At 41.0% G+C, this 16,218-nt stretch overlaps 1 long non-coding RNA gene across 1 annotated transcript in view; it reads right to left on the reverse strand.

Annotated features, from left to right (window-relative positions):
• Nucleotides 1–3,312: 3,312 nt before the first annotated feature.
• The window catches only part of LOC144583238 (uncharacterized), a 394,194-nt gene continuing 381,288 nt past the window's right edge, over nucleotides 3,313–16,218 (reverse strand). The window contains exon 2 of the long non-coding RNA XR_013536934.1: nucleotides 3,313–8,800. This is a non-coding gene — a long non-coding RNA (uncharacterized LOC144583238). The remainder of the gene's footprint in view (nucleotides 8,801–16,218) is intronic.

A 16,218-nucleotide genomic window follows, 5' to 3' on the forward strand; every position in this document is an offset into this window, starting at 1 on the left:
AGAAACAAAACAAGCACAGGGAGGAAAGGGGAGGGGAGAGCAGGATTTATATTATTTTGGGTCTGCTGAGTGCATTCTCAAGAAAAAAGGAGGGTGAAAGAGGGGATATATTTCACAATTGGCCTTGGTGTTCTGATGCTGTGGGAATAACATAGATTTAAGCTGTATTACACGTATAAGTTGAAAGCTAAAGAGGTTAATACATAGACAAAATAGTCAAAAGAAGAAGAAGAAAAAGAAGAAGAAAGATGAACCTTTATTGGAACATGAATAGATTAGATGTTTATATACTTGATATGTAAGATTGAATGATTATGCATTTGATGTTTTCTTATTCTCAAAACCCTTTTTCCATTCCCCCCCCCACTGCCCTTTGCCTTTTGTATTCCTTCCCCATTACCCAATAGTTTTGAAAATAAAATTAAAAAATTAAAAAAAAAAAGGTTAAATAGGTAATGTGATGTACACAGTACATCAGGCTGCGGGTAGTGCGAAAGGTAAGAGATTTGGTGAGTTCCTTTGGGACATCTGAGGAGGGTGTCAATCAGCCCATTTCCCTGATTGGTAGAACAAGGAGTATATGAAGGGGAATGGAGTTAAGGGAATCTCCCAGGCAGCAGTGCATCTAGGGTCTCGAGGCTTGGTGACTGAAGCAGTGGGAGGATTGGGTGGCTGAAGATGTGCTAGTCAGAAGCAGTGCGCTTCAGCAATTGGAACTTGCTCTTGGTGGCCTGCTCTGGTTGTAGATGGTACACTGGGATCAGATGATAATTTTGCACTATTGTACAATAGGCCCCCTTGTAAAAGGGGAATTAAAAGTTTAAATAGTTTAATAAAGTTGTGGCCCTAGTTTTATCCAGCACCTGTGTCTCATCTCTTTATGCTGGGCTGGGTGGGCAAAGTGTCCCTTCTTCTTCAAAAAGCAACGTTGACACAGAGACCTCATTGTCCATGAAGTTTTTTATACATTGACAACATTGATGAAAAGATAAAAGCAATAAATTAAACATAATAAATCAAGCTTTGTAACTCTATTGACTTAAAAGGGGGGAATTAAATGTATTTTGCTCCTCCTTCATGACTCATGATAATCCATAAGTTCCCTTTCAGTGCTGCAGTTCTAAAATAATTATTATGGAAATAATAAAGTGATGGTGGTTTAGGTATCTGGTTGTGGAGCCTATGTTTGGGAGTTTGATTCCCCGCTGTGCCTCCTTGACAGGAGCTGGACATGATGATCCATAAGGGACCTTCCAGCTTTGCAGTTTTAAGATGATGAGTATATATTTGTTTGCTTTCTGTCCTGATATTTATTTCTTCTTTGGGATAGTGTGCCATATGTATGGTTGAATTTAGTACTGGGTGTGCTAAAATCCTGGGACGTATATTGAGCCCTTTGGAATTGTGGGTAATGGCAGATTTACTTTGATGTTTAGAGAAATAATTTTGGCCTCGAGAATGGGCAAAAATAAATGATTTCCATTCAAACTCCATTAGCACTTTGGTTTAAAATACTCATGATGGGTGGTTTGGGGAGCTTGAAGTTAATGCATTTTTATTTACTCAGTTTATGAACTAATTTTCCAGAGGGGGGAAAATCATGACTACTTCTCATTGATTTCCAATGAAGGGTAACCCACTGACATCATATTTTATTATGTGCTTATTTGAATTCCCATAAGGCTCCATTTAAGGGAGGGCTGTTAATAATGCCAACAGCCATTGGATAAAGAAGCAAGACAGCAATTTCCACATTGTTAAGTCTGGCAGTTGTGTTATCTATCTGTAGACACAATGAATTTTAACCAAACACTATATTATCTCCTGATGGCCTCCCTTTTCCTACTGTATGCATACTAATCATTCCATCTTGACATTCAGCCATTCTAGTTATTATAGATGTTATCAGTGAGCAAGGAATAATTAGGCATGGCTCAATACCTCTAAAAAGATTTAAGCAGTTGTATAAATCCAGAGCAGGAGATAAAATCAAATGCCTCAGTGCTTTGGGCTACTGCCATAAAATATAAACCAATCCCAGGAAGTGCAAGAAAACCTACAAATGTGCATTTATTTACTGTTTTGATATAGAAGTAAGAAGCGTCTTATGTGATCATCCTCTGAAATGAAAAAGCAGGTGGCCAATGCTGAATGAATCCAGATGCACCCATGTCATGCTGGTGGGATGCCCATTGACAACTGTTTGGTCACTCTGTAAAATCATGCTGAACTAGGAAGGTTCTCCGTTTGATCCAGCATGACCTAAAGAAAGAAAGAAAGAAAGAAATTACATACAATGCAGACTGAGATGCTTGATAAGTCTTGTTGAGGCCCTTATTGAAACTGCATGGAGGGAGAGGTAAGATTGTTGTCACCAGTCCCAGTGTCTTAATCTCTCTGTACTATTCATAAAAGTGTGCAAATCTAAGTCTGTGTTTCAGTTCACACATTATGTTTCAGAAGTGTAAGCTGGGAAAATTCACCTGAAAGAGTAATTTGGGTTATAAATCTCTGCTTTTCTCAGCAGTCTCTTCAGACACTTCATAGTGCTCAAACAAACAAACAAACAAACAAACAAACAAACAAACAAACAAACAAACAAACAACACCACAATCAGTTTTGGGGTGGTTCATGGAACTGCTGGGGAAGAGCAGACATTTGGTTTGGAAAAAATGGCTTCTTCATTTAGGAACAACTTAGCTGACTGATTTTTTTAAAAAAAATCTATAATTTAGCCAGTTTAAGAAAAATGCGTCATATAGTAAGAAAAAAAAAAAAGCCTAAATATTTGGATTAATTTTTGTGTCTTGACTAATTTTTATAAATGTTTTTGTTTCTGCTTATGATTTTGGCACTGCAGCTGAGCAATCAAATTTAGGGACAGTGCATGAATGAAGCCACTGCCATGTTCTAAAGTCAGTGCTCCTTTTTGTGTTTCATTTTTCTGTTCCAATGGAAGTCATAGGCTGTGACTACCTGGTCAAATGCCATGAGATTTGCTGCAGTTATAGCATGGGTTGATTCAAAGTATTTTTTTCCCTAATCACACAATGCAAAGGCAGATTCAAATCAAATCAGTCCATCCATTTTGTGGCTCTCCCGCCCCCACCATTGAGGGCTTCTGGTTTTTTTCCCCAAGCCATAACAAATCAAACAAACTTTTTACTGTGTGATCAGCTGATTCATTCTTGTAAAGATCGGAGGCGGGGGAATGGGCTGTGGGTGGTGTTTCAGTGATGTAGGCAGTTGGGGCATGATGCTCAGGACTTGCTCCCATTTTCTTTCCCCCAATCATCCTCTGATTTTTAATATTTTTAACATGTGTCAGGTTAGTGCTAGATCACCTTATTACCGCTGATATACTAGTTTAGCACTAGATCACCTCCAAAAAAGAAATATATATATTATGAACAAAACAGGAATAACCTAGATGAAACTAGATGAAATCAAAGATGTTCCTGTGATTTGTGTTATTTCTGTTGCTGCCATCTTTTCCAGAACATTGTACAACCCTTTCAAGTGGTTTTATGGTCTGACAGCAAACCATAAAAGGATCAGCAGAGGTGGGACCAGAGGAAGGAAATAAAGAAGGGGGGCATCTGGTCTGAAATGCAAATTGCTTAGCATCAGGTGTGAATACAGTACTGAACTCCTGACTCAATCTGCAGCCCTGTGTGGTCACTGACTGCAAATTCAGCTATAATACCAGCTGCAAATCAAATCCTAGTAAAGCCAGTGTAGTGACAGCCTTTGATATGAATTCTAATCACAACAGGCAGAGACAGCCCTTTGATGTTTTATTGACAATTCCATTTGCTCCAAAGGAATGTGGTCCTGCCTGCAGGCCAGAGTTTTTGAAGATCATTGGTATATGAAAAAGAAAATATTTCTGAGCTTTACAGAAACATATTTGTGCAAGAGTTATGGAGCAGCAGACAAAAGAAAAGTCAAATAGATTCAGAAGAGGATAGAAGTGCTGCCTAGTTTACATATGAGATTAATGCTCTTCACAGCTAGAAGATTGGAAACAGTAAGCAGCAATCTAATGACTTTGCTTAATGGAGAGCAAACTGCTTGAGTTCACTCAACAGCCACTTAGAAGAGCTAGAAAGAAAGGTCCAGTAGAAGGCATCACCCACTCTTATATTTGCATAATCTTGGAGACCACACACTCTTTTTGGATTATGTAAAATACCTTTAATGGCTGCACACAACACCACCTACCAGACGATGCAGGCTCTTGACACCAACCAAAGGTGACTACAAACTGAAGAAATATCTGCTTATGCTCATTAGTTAAAACGATTGATTTGAATTTAATTTGGCATTAATTGGCTTGTTCTATCTTATGAATTAACCAAATTCCAACCCCAAATTTCTGTTAGAGACCCTTTGTGTTGCTTTCCCCCCCCACCTCTGTATTCAAAAAGAAACATTGTGTTTTGGAAGCAGGCAATGTGAATGCATGGGGGAAGGGCAGTCACAGAGTAATTAATAAACCTTTTGTCTTGGAAATTTACAACCATGCTCCGAGAGATGGTAAGCTTGAAACCAAACTGTCCCCTTGATGACATTTGCAACCTGAAATCATCTTTCCAAACAGACTCTCCAAAGAAACATGCCATAGACATCTGTAATCCACTTTTGGCACTCCTTACATTTTTTTCTGCACCATCCATGAAGTTTTGGTGCTTAGCCTGATGAAGTGGGATCTTCTTCACGAAAGCTTGCAATTTGTTTATTGGTCCAATCAAAGGTATCACTCACTCTTACATTAGAAGAGCTAGTTGTTGACTGACCCCTGTGAAGTAAAATGACACCAGAGAGGTTTTGATGTTGATTTAAAACAGCAGCATGCAATGCACTTTGAAAACAAAAAGTCTTAAATATGTATTTTTCTTTAAAAACAAACGAACCCACACCTGAGCTGCCTTGCCACTTTTGATCCATAATGCATATTCTTAATCTGAAATCCCGTTTTTCACTTAATGTAATGACAATGCTATGGCTGCACAGTGATTGGAATTATATAAAATATATGGGGAGATAAATGATGGTATTATGAAAATCCTATTAGCAAGCCCCTGTGTTCTGCACAAGCAGCCCAGACTTATTAATATAGTCTTTAGTAGTTTGGGGGCTGAAACCTGTTTTTGCTCCTGTGGAATACAGTACAATCTTCCAATTAATAAATGGATCTAAATGAAGTCCGTAAAGTTGAGACTTTGAATGGGGGGAAATGGGAGTGCCTCAAAACAGGGTTACTGCAAATATACCGAGGAATAGATTTTGTCTTCCACACTGCTATTAGTAGTTATAGATATTTTTTTTCCAAAAGAATGATATCAAGTAGCAGCTTTTCTAAAGCACTGTCAGTAGATGGCAATGTGACTATTTTATACAAAATTATCTTGTCTTATAGAGTGTGATCATTCTAAACTTTTCCTTAAAGTGAACTTTAATACAATCAATTTTTCCCAATGAACCTTTATAAACTATTTCTTAAAATTATATATAGTTACATCTGGAAACATTGATCCAGAAACTTGAAAAATGATCTGCAATATTCGATTGTTCTGTCATTTAGAATTAGAACATCTTTGTTTAAACAGGAATGATAGTCATTTATAATAGCAACAGTCAGAAAAGGGAAGAGCAGTGCCCACCACCAAGAAAGAGAAAAGTGGTGGAGGCACAGAATAGAACTGTTATTTATAATAGCACTCCTCTCTCCATCCAGAGAGAAGATTTGTGTGACTTCTTGAATTCCATTCAGTAGGACACTGAAAAAATCCAGCACTCTTGTATTTCATTTTGCATTTTTAAAAGTTTGTTCTCTGATTTGCATTTTAAAAGCTTGTTCTGTTTTACCTTTATTTGTTTGCTAGTTTTAAAATTAAAGGCAGACCTTTCAACATCACAGTACCCCAACTTTATGCACCAACCACCAATGCTGAAGAGGCTGAAATTGACCAATTCTATGAGGACTTACAACACCTTCTAGAACTGACACCAAAAGAAAGATGTTCTTCTCATTATAGGGAACTGGAATGCTAAAGTAGGGAGACAAAAGATAAAAGGAACAATGGGTAAGTTTGGCCTTGGAGTTGAAAATGAAGCAGAGCAAAGGCTAATAGAGTTTTGTCATCACAAACACTCTTTTCCAACAACACAAGAGGTGACTCTACACATGGACAGCACCAGATGGGCAATACCGAAAACAGATTGATTATGTTCTCTCCAGCCAAAGATGGAGAAGCTCTATACAGTCAGCAAAAACAAGACCTGGAGCTGATTGCGGCTCTGATCATCAGCTTCTTATAGCAAAACTCAAGCTTAAACTGAAGAAAGTAGGAAAAATCACTGGGTTAGTCAGGTATAATCTAAACCAAATCCCTTATTAATACACAGTAGAAGTGTAGAACAAATTTAAGGAACTCGATTTGGTGGACAGAGTGCCTGAACAACTAAGGATGGAGGCTCGTAACACTGTACAGGAAGCAGCAACAAAAAACCATCCCAAAGAAAAGGAAATGCAATAAAGCAAAGTGGCTGTCCAACAAGGCCTTACAAATAGTAGAGGAGAGAAGGGAAACAAAATGCCAGGGAGATAGGAAAGTTACCCAAAATTGAATGCAGACTTCCAAAGAATAGCAAGGAGAGACAAGAGGGCCTTCTTAAATGAACAGTGCAAAGAAATAGAGGAAAATAATATAAAGGAAAAAAAAATCAGAGATCTGTACAATAAAGTTGGAGATATTAAAGGAACATTTTGTGCAAATTTAGACATGATAAAAGACAAAAATGGTAGGGACCTAACAGAAGCAGAAGACATCAAGAAGAGGTGGCAAGAATACACAGAGGAATTATCCCAGAAAGGTCTGGATGTCCCGGACAACTCAGATAGTGTGGTTCCCAACCTTGAGCCAGATATCCTGGAAAGTGAAGTCAAGTGGGCCTTAGAAAACATGGCTAACAACAAGGCCAGTCGAGGTGATGGCATTCCAGTTGAACTATTTAAAATCTTAAAATATGACACTGTTAAGGTGCTGCACTCAATATGCCAGCAAGTTTGGAAAACTCAACAGTGGCCAGAGGATTGGAAAAGATCAGTTTACATCCCAATCCCAAAGAAGGGCAGTGCCAAAGAATGCTACAACTACCGTACAATTGCACTCATTTCACACGCTATTAAGGTTGTGCTCAAAATCCTCCAAGGAGGCTTCAGCAGTATGTGGACTAAGAATTTCTAGAAGTACAAGCTGGATTTTGAAAGGGCAGAGGAACTAGTGACCAACTTGCTAACATGCTCTGGATTATGGAGAAAGACAGGGAGTTCCAGAAAAACATCTACTTCTGCTTCATTGACTATGAAAAAGCCTTTGACAGTGTGGACCACAGGAAACTATGACAAGTCCTTAAAGAAATGGAAGTGCCTGACCACCTTATCTATCTCCTGAGAAATCAATATGTGGTACTGGAAGCAACAGAACTGGATAAGGAACAATTGATTGGTTCAAAATTGGGAAAGGAATACGACAAGGCTGTATATTGTCCCCCTTCTTATTTAAGTTATATGCAGAATACATAATGAGAAAGGCTGGACTGGAGGAATCCCAAGGCGGAATTAAGATTGCCGGAAGAAATATCAACAACCTCAGATATGCAGACGATACCACTTTGATGGCAGAAAGTGAGGAGGACTTAAAGAACCTCTTAATGAGGGTGAAAGAGGAGAGAGAAAAAAAAATGGTCTGAAGCTCAACATAAAAAAAAACCAAAAAACTAAGATCATGGCCACTGGTCCTGTCCACCTCCTGGCAAATAGAAGGGGAAGACATGGAAGTAGTGATAGATTTTACTTTCTTGGGCTCCATGATCACTGCAGATGGTGACAGCAGCCATGAAATTAAAAGACGCCTGCTTCTTGGGAGGAAAGCGATGACAAACCTAGACAGCATCTTAAAAAGCAGAGACATCACCTTGCAAACAAAGGTCCGCATAGTCAAAGCTATGGTTTTTCCTGTTGTGATGTATGGAAGTGAGAGCTGGACCACAAAGAAGGCTGACCACCAAAGAATTCATGCTTTTGAACTCTGGGAGGCAGGGGAAGACATGAGGGTCTGCTTGCTCTGGTTCATGGGGTCACGGAGAACCAGACAAGAGTTAACGACTAAATAACAACAGTTTTAAAATAGTGAGCTAAATTCTATTTTGTGTAAGTTTTCATGGCACAACCTGCTAGGGTGCCAGAAATATTAAGTTAAAACAATGAAAAGGTTCCTATTTTCATCTTCTTTAGGTTTTGAGGCTCCCAAGCCCTCCCTCCCTTGTCCTAGGAAAGTCTTTAGGACATTTGACAGGAGGGGAATAGGAAAAATAAATATTTCTGGATTGTCTGTAGTGATCCTGAACCTGACAGGCAATTCTTACTATTAAAGGCTCTCTTCCCATATCCTGGGACGTGGTGGCACTGTGGGCTAAACTGCAGAAGCCTGTGCTGCAGGGTCAGAAGACCAAGCAGTCGTAAGATCGAATCCACGCGATGGAGTGAGCACCCGTTGCTTGTCCCAGCTCCCGCCAACCTAGTGGTTCGAAAGCATGCAAATGCGAGTAGATAAATAGGTACCATCTCGGTGGGAAGGTAAACAGCGTTCCGTGTCTAAATCACACTGGCCATGTGACCACGGAAAGATTGTCTTCGGACAAAACGCTGGCTCTATGGCTTGAAGAGCGGGATGAGCGCCGCCCCCTAGAGTCGGACACGACTGGACAAAAATTGTCAAGGGGAACCTTTACCTTACCTTTTCCCATATCCTGATGTTCCCAAAAGCTTCTCCAGGGCAAAAAAGAGCCCTAAGAAGCCTTGGAAACTAAAAGGAGGGGGATAGGAAGCTTGGTGTTTCCTTCAGTTAAATCTTTCCAGTGCCTGATTCGGATTATGCCAATGCAAAATTATGTAGTAGGATTTTTCTCATTGTCTATCATTTTCCCTGGATCCATTCCAGTCGGGTTTCAGGCCAAGCCATGGCATGGAAATAGCATTGGTCACCCTGTTTGATGACTTGTTGAGGGAGGCCGACAGGGGCAAAATGTCTCTGCTGGTCCTTCTCAATATCTCAGCCACCTTTGATACCGTTGACCACGGTATCCTCCTGGAGAGGCTCTCCAAGTTGGGAATCGGTGGCCTGGCACTTGCCTGGCTCCGATCCTTCTTGGAGGACCATCCCCAGAGAGTGCAGATTGGAGAGCATTTTTTGATTTCAAAGTTCTTACAATTGCTTATAAAGCCCTAAATGGTTTAGGACCTCGATATCTGGCAGAACGCCTTCTCACACCCAGCTCTGCCAGAGGCACTCCTAGCCAGGCCGGGCGACTAACGCTGAGGGAGGCTCGGAAGGAAAGAACAAGGAACCGGGCCTTCTCGGCAGTGGCCCCTTGCTTCTAGAACAACTTGCCCATTGAGATCTGCCTGGCTCCCTCTCTGGGTGTTTTTAAAAGCATACTTAAAACATGGCTATTTAGGCAGGCTTTGCCTCCTGCTGTATCTTAATATTCACATCATGGATTCTTGCATGTTTATTGGTGCTATTGTTTTTTTTAAATTTTGTAATGCTGCCCAGAGTAGACCATTGGTCTAGATGGGTAGGGTATAAATCAAATAAATAAATAAATCAAATAAATAAATAAATAAGTTTTCAAACTTTTTTGTAAATAGATAAGTGGAAAAAAAGCAGAAGCAACAATTTGATAGAACACAATCATCCAATCATGCTACCTAAACAGATACAGTTAATAACAATTTCAGTTAATGGAACTTGCCGTTATGCTAGTTCTCTCTTTGCCCTTATCCAAGTGACTTATCCATGGCTCTAGGTCAGACCTGGGCAAAGTGCGGCCCATGAGCCACTCCTGTCCGGCCTGCCGGTCGTTGCTCCAGTCCAGCCCGCCTGTCGCCACTCCTGTCCGGCCCGCCCATCACCGCTCCTGTCCAGCCTGCCCGTTGCTGCTGAGTGAGCCGGAGCTCCAGCTCCAGTCACCCAGCATGGCAGTGAGCAAAACTCTAATGTTGGGATCTAATGAGTTTTGATTGTTACTCTTGAGCCGCAGGCTGCGGAGCCTGTGGCTCAAGAGGCCGGAAGTGATCCTTGCACAGGCAACATGATGACGCATCACCTCGCCTATGCCGGATAGAAGACAGTTGGAGAGGAAGGCCATGAGGGAACGGAGTACAGGTGAGTTAGCTTAGTGTCGGGTTTTTTTCTTCACCCCCTGCGGTGAACGAATTACAATCATAACATCACTGTTTTGTTTTATTTTTAAGTAAAGTTGGTTTGGTCCCCAAATACAGTTCAGATTTTTCATGTGGCTCCCTATAGAAATTAATTGCCCACCCCTGCTCTAGGTTATGGCTCATTTTATGTGCTGTATAAACATCACAGCTAATAATAACCAGTATTGCTTCTGTTTGGGGCCATTTCTTTTCTCATGTTATACCCTTTGTTAGAATGAAGTGTTAACAGTTCTAAACAGTAGACATGTGGGTGGTTTTCTAATCCTTCCAATGCCAAAGAATTAACAGCTTTTCATTAAATAATACTGTGACCTGTTTTACCTCTTCTTGTACATACCAGCTGTGTTATTCCTCTCTGTTTTCACCACAGGTAGAAAAAACAAGATTGCATATACTGAGCTTATTTTGAATAACTACACAAAGCTCAATATAAATGCAGGAACAGATGATATCTTTAATAGACCATTAAGAATATAAAACAAACAAACAAACAAAAAACCCAAAACACAAAAAACAGTGAATTTTTTTATGATAAATCATCTTCATCTTGGTTGAAGATGATTTATCATTGAAAGCTAGCTGTTTTTTGTTTTCTTTTTTTGTTCTGTTTCATATTCTTTATGGTCGATTAAAGGTATCACCTATTCCTGTATCTGTATTGTTTCCACAGCCATGTGGTCTTTTCCTGATTTTACATAAAGCTCAGTCTTTGGTGAAGTGGTCCCAATCTTTTATTGCCTACAATTTATGTATATGGTTTGGTATGGCATACGGCAAGGATCTTGCCAGCAAATAGCCTGACTGCTGGCCAATTCCCTTTCCTACCTAAATGAACCATAGCCATAAACTAGCGACCATACTACTACCTGATATACTTCTAAGAAATGTGCCTGATACAGTGGTGCCTCGCTTAACGAGTGATTTGTTTAACAACAAATCCACATAGCGATTGAGTTTTTGTGATCACAAAAGCGATCGCATAACAATGTTTTAAATGGGAAATCATCGCTTTGCGATGATCGGTAAGCTGTTTCGCTTACTGATTATCACATAACAATATTTTTCCAACAGCTGATCGGCGGTTCCAAAATGGCCACCGGGTAAAGAAAACGGCCACCTGCTGCGTTTTTGCGCCCTTTCCTCGCTTACCGGGCAGCGAAAATGGCAGCCGCATGGAGGATTTCCACATAACGGTGAGTTTTTTGCCCATAGGAACGCATTAAACATGTTTTAATGCGTTCCTATGGACTTTTTTGCCCTGCATAGCAACGAATCCACATAGCAACAATTTTTTCAGAACAGGTTATCATCGCTACGCGGGGCACCACTGTAATTTCCATCCTGCCAAGAACTTTTGGACTTAACATCTAAAAGTAACTTTCCTAGCAAAATCCACCTCACCGTGAACTTTTGGACTTTATATTCTTCACAATGGTACAAACGTGATGAAGTGGTGTTTTGATTAGAGATGGGATATTCGTGTGCATCCCCCAGGAGACAAACATGAATATTGGCACCATAGGTGCCTGGGCTGTTTGGACCCTCCCCCTAGAACTAGCCAGTTCACTTACTGCTTGCTGTGCAACCCCTGTGGCCATCATCATTTGTGACATGTCAATCACGGAAGTAGCCCAAGTAGTGCATCCCCACCTCCTTGCACAGCCAACCATTCAGCAGCTGTGTGGGGAGGTTTGTCATCCTGCCCACCTGGCTGGAGTGGTCAGCTGTGCAGGGAGACGGGGAAGCACTGGCCAGATGATTTCCGCATGATTGGCATGCAGTGAATAACAATGACTAAATGTGGTGTGTGGTATGCAGTAAATGGACTGGACGGTTCTGTGGGGAGGGTCCAAACAACCCAGGCACCTGTGATGCTGATATTCATATTTGTCCCTCCTGGGAGATGAATACAAATATGTCTAGTTTTGATCCACAAAAGCTTCTGTATTGTATGATTATGTTTTAGTGATCTATAAAAGTATCACATATTTTTGCATTTGCATTTCATAACAGCCTTGTTATTTGTATTGTCATTACCATTAGTTTTTATATTTGGCTGACTGAATGGGGATGTCATCAGAAATTTGCTGTATCGGCTTTAGAAATACTCTTTCTCTCAATTCTTATATTGAATTTAGATGGTGAAAATCTGAGCTTGGAAATATCCTGATAAAAGAACCTCCGAAAAATGTGTGGCATCAATTTCAGTGGATTTTTTATCCATCTGAAGTGGAGGGTTAGTTTCTGGTTCACTTCACTTTTTAAAGTTAAGATTTCAATGTTTTTCAATGTTTTCTGTTTGAAGCTGGGAGGTAGAAAAGATGCAAACATTGAGAAAAAAGAAAGCAAAGAAATAGACTCTCAAACCATATGCAAATCCGAATGCATTTTCTTTGATCTCACAGAAAAAAATTCAGTAGACTTCTGAAGGCTAAAAATGTCACAGATAGAATCAGCAGCCTTCTTAATGGTGAGAACAGCTTTCATCAGTTTCTTGATATACCAGTCCTCTGACTTAAGGTCTTCCAGTTCTGAGACTCAACTTCATAATTTACATATTTAGTCCAACAGATGTTTGATTCTGCCACTCTTTTTAGATCTTCGAATCTATCACTTAATGGGTGGAAAAGAGATATCTAACATCTGAAAAGATTTGCTTAGAAAGAAAGTGAAAAAATAATGTTCCTTTTTACATGCATTAGGCTGTCGAATACATACTGAGGCAATTCGGTTCTTCAAACAATAATCCCTCCAATTTATGAATGTGGTATATTGTGCTTTTGTATGTGCAAGTCAAAATGCCACGAAATGGCCCAATATTGCTGCACAATATCGTGCCTGTTTGGCCTGAAGGAATGCCAAACATTACATAGCAAAAGGCCACCTCAACAATGGCAACACCAAGGGCACAGTCAAGATTGTTTACAGGATAGCCTCTTGGGTTCAGTACCATTCACAAATGGATGCCAGGTAGAGGCAAATCTCAACCTGACCCCTTTTTTCATCAGTTAAGTACTTCTCACCCAAACACAAATCAGTTGTGATAACTGTTTTTCAACAAGTTCTCTAAGTATCTGTTGCCTGGAGAAACAAAGTAATAAAAAAACTTAGAAATGTGTCTTTCAGATTAATTGTGTGCACTCAAATATATATCTGTACAGTGGAAGGTATTGGATTGTTAATCTCCAAGGAATTTACATGAATTTGGAGTCCTTTTGCCACATGTAACTGAGTGTACAAAACACCTAGCGATTGGTATTGGGAAAGAAATCTCAGGGATGTTCCTTAAGGGGTGATTTCCTTTTTTGCTCAAGAGTGGAGCACAGCACATCTAGATTTTGAAAGAAGCCTAAAAGAAAGACACATATTGCAAAACCTCATTTTAAATCACTCCTAGGGGTGTGCGTTGTGGGCTTTTCTTTGCACAATGATGTTTACCGAGGAATTGCTTAAACCCTTCAGATGGAAGTGAAATCACCTAAATTAGAGTATATGACTGATTGTCTCATTTGGATTGAAAAAAAAAATGTTAAATCGAGTTCAGCACCCCCACCCTTTCTGTATTTGCTGAATTGCTCCTCTACATCAAGATGAACGGAACAGGAAATATTGTCAATTATTCTCTCCTTAATACCAGAATGTATGAATAGCCACCATGTGGTTTAAACATTGGCAGCATTCAGAATTAAACAAGAGAAGTAGCAAATTTGGCTGGTATCATGCTTCAGAAAAGAAAAGAAAAAAAAAAGAGAGGAATGTTCCTGATTCAGATGAGAAGATGAAAGACCTCCATGCTCTGAATCACCAAGATCCAAGATCTGAAATGTGAACTCAGTCCCCTCTGTTTATATACATCTGCAATCTGTCCAACGGACAGTTCAGTCATGAATGTGATCGATCATTTGGATGTATAAGTTCCTGTCAACTGCACCCCCAAAGCAAAGTTTCATCATGGCACATGATGATCGTTCATATTTCCCAGAAAATAGATACAGAGATAACTGTTTGAAAAACAACTTTTATTTGCACTTGGGTGAGAAGCTGTTAACTGAAGAAAAAATGAGTCAGGTTCTGGGATTTCCCCCTGCTTGGTATCTCTATGAGAATGTTAATGAGCACAAGAAGGTATCTTCTAGACCAGTGATGGTGAACCTTTTTGAGCCCAAGTGCCCAAACTGCAACACAAAATCAACTTATTTATTTCAAAGTGCCAGTACTGCAATTAGAACCTGAATGTCGAGGTTTTAGTTTAGAAAAAACAACTGTTCCTGGACTGCAAGGGTTAAATGCTTATTTCCCACCACCCCCAATGGGTGGTATTAACAAATAAATACTGGTGGGGCAAATCTGCCTTCCAGTGGGAGGGAGTTCCAAAGGCTGGGAGAGTCTTTGAAACACAGCTGAATCTTTGATAGTGCAGGGATGGTGTTAAAATACTCGTACAGTATGTGTTTCAAAAACTCAGGTTGTTTTCTTAACGGATTCCTTATAATATGTTTTTTGTGGCAAGGGCAAGAAAAAAATGTCTAAAAAGAGGCAAAAAAAGAGAGTCAAAGGCTTCATTGTGTGACTGTGCCCATCCTTATTAATTTCTTACTTTCATTTCCCCCCCCCAGCTCAGGGGTTAGGAAAGTTCCTTTTGGTGCAAATGCTGGAAGATAACTTTTTGGAGCACTAGCCTAGAATCTTCTCAGAAGGCCAACATGGGGAGATTTAACAATCAGAGGGATTGGTGACAGGGGATACATTAATAGGCCATAAATTTTAAAAAACCATGCAAAATGCAAGCTTTTGTGGATGAATCACATGATCAGAGGGACTGTTGAATCATCTTCAGGACTCAGCCAATCCTGAGGGTGCTGCTGCTTTCTTGGGAATCCAACCTCACTCTCCTGGGTCTTTGTGAACTCAAAGAGCCCCACCTCTCTGCTGGCAGATAAAAGGGGCTTGCTGGGCAGGGCAGGAGACCACAAGGGAGGCCAGACGGCAGTCCAGCATAGAGAGTGGCAGTGGCTGCAGGGGACCCAGCCTTTCTGCCCAAGGTGAGTTCTCTTGCGAAAGCAGAAGAACTTGCTAAGTGGGCTTGCGAGTTAACAGCTCGAGGCTGGCGGAGATCCCTGGCTTGAAGCTGGCTGATGTCGGCGATGGACTGGGGGGAAGTCAGTGGACGTTGGCATACAGAAGGTGGTAGAATCTCCATGCAGAAGCTGGCTGAGGCTGCAAGGCGGAGGCCAGCAGAGGTTAGCGGATGAAGCCAGGGGACATTAGCCTCCTGAAACCAGCTGGCAGAAGCTTGGTGGATATCGGTGGATGAAAGCCTGGGCATGTGTGTGAATGGCTGGTGAAGGTGTGTTTGTGTTGGAGGGGTGGCTGGTCTGTGTGTGTGGGAATGCGTGTGTGAATAGGCTGGCTGGCATTCCGTGGGGATGTTGCTGGGGCATGTGTATGACCCAAGCATTTGGGAGCTGCCGGAGGCTGGCTTCAGAAGCGGAGTGGAAGAGATGAACGGGTGGATATTCCTGGTGGAAGCCAGTGGATGTTGGCAGGTGGAATTTCGTGATGAAGTTGCGAGAACATTGGTTGGCGGATACCCCTGGGTTGAAGCTGGTTGATGGCAGTGGACGAGCTCTCCCCTTAGTGTTTTTTCTCTCTCTTTCTCTTGCAGGGCCCAATGCATCCTCTTCCCCAGGGGGATGTGAGGGATCAGAAGGCAGGCGTCCTGCTGGAGCTGAACCAGGCCGTTGTCTCCGCTGAGGATACCTGTTTAGCCTCTTTTCCAAAACCAATAAAAGAATTTTCCAGAATGGTTTTGAAGTGTTGTCTTGTTTGTCAGGGGCTGTCACAGGATTATCTTCCCCATCCCCTCATTATATCTGGGGCCCAGTGCCTGGGGTGGGTCTTTGTGAAGTCATGGTGTGGGGCC

This window comes from Pogona vitticeps, chromosome 5 (genome assembly GCF_051106095.1).
Source record: "Pogona vitticeps strain Pit_001003342236 chromosome 5, PviZW2.1, whole genome shotgun sequence".
Classification (NCBI taxonomy): domain Eukaryota; kingdom Metazoa; phylum Chordata; class Lepidosauria; order Squamata; family Agamidae; genus Pogona; species Pogona vitticeps.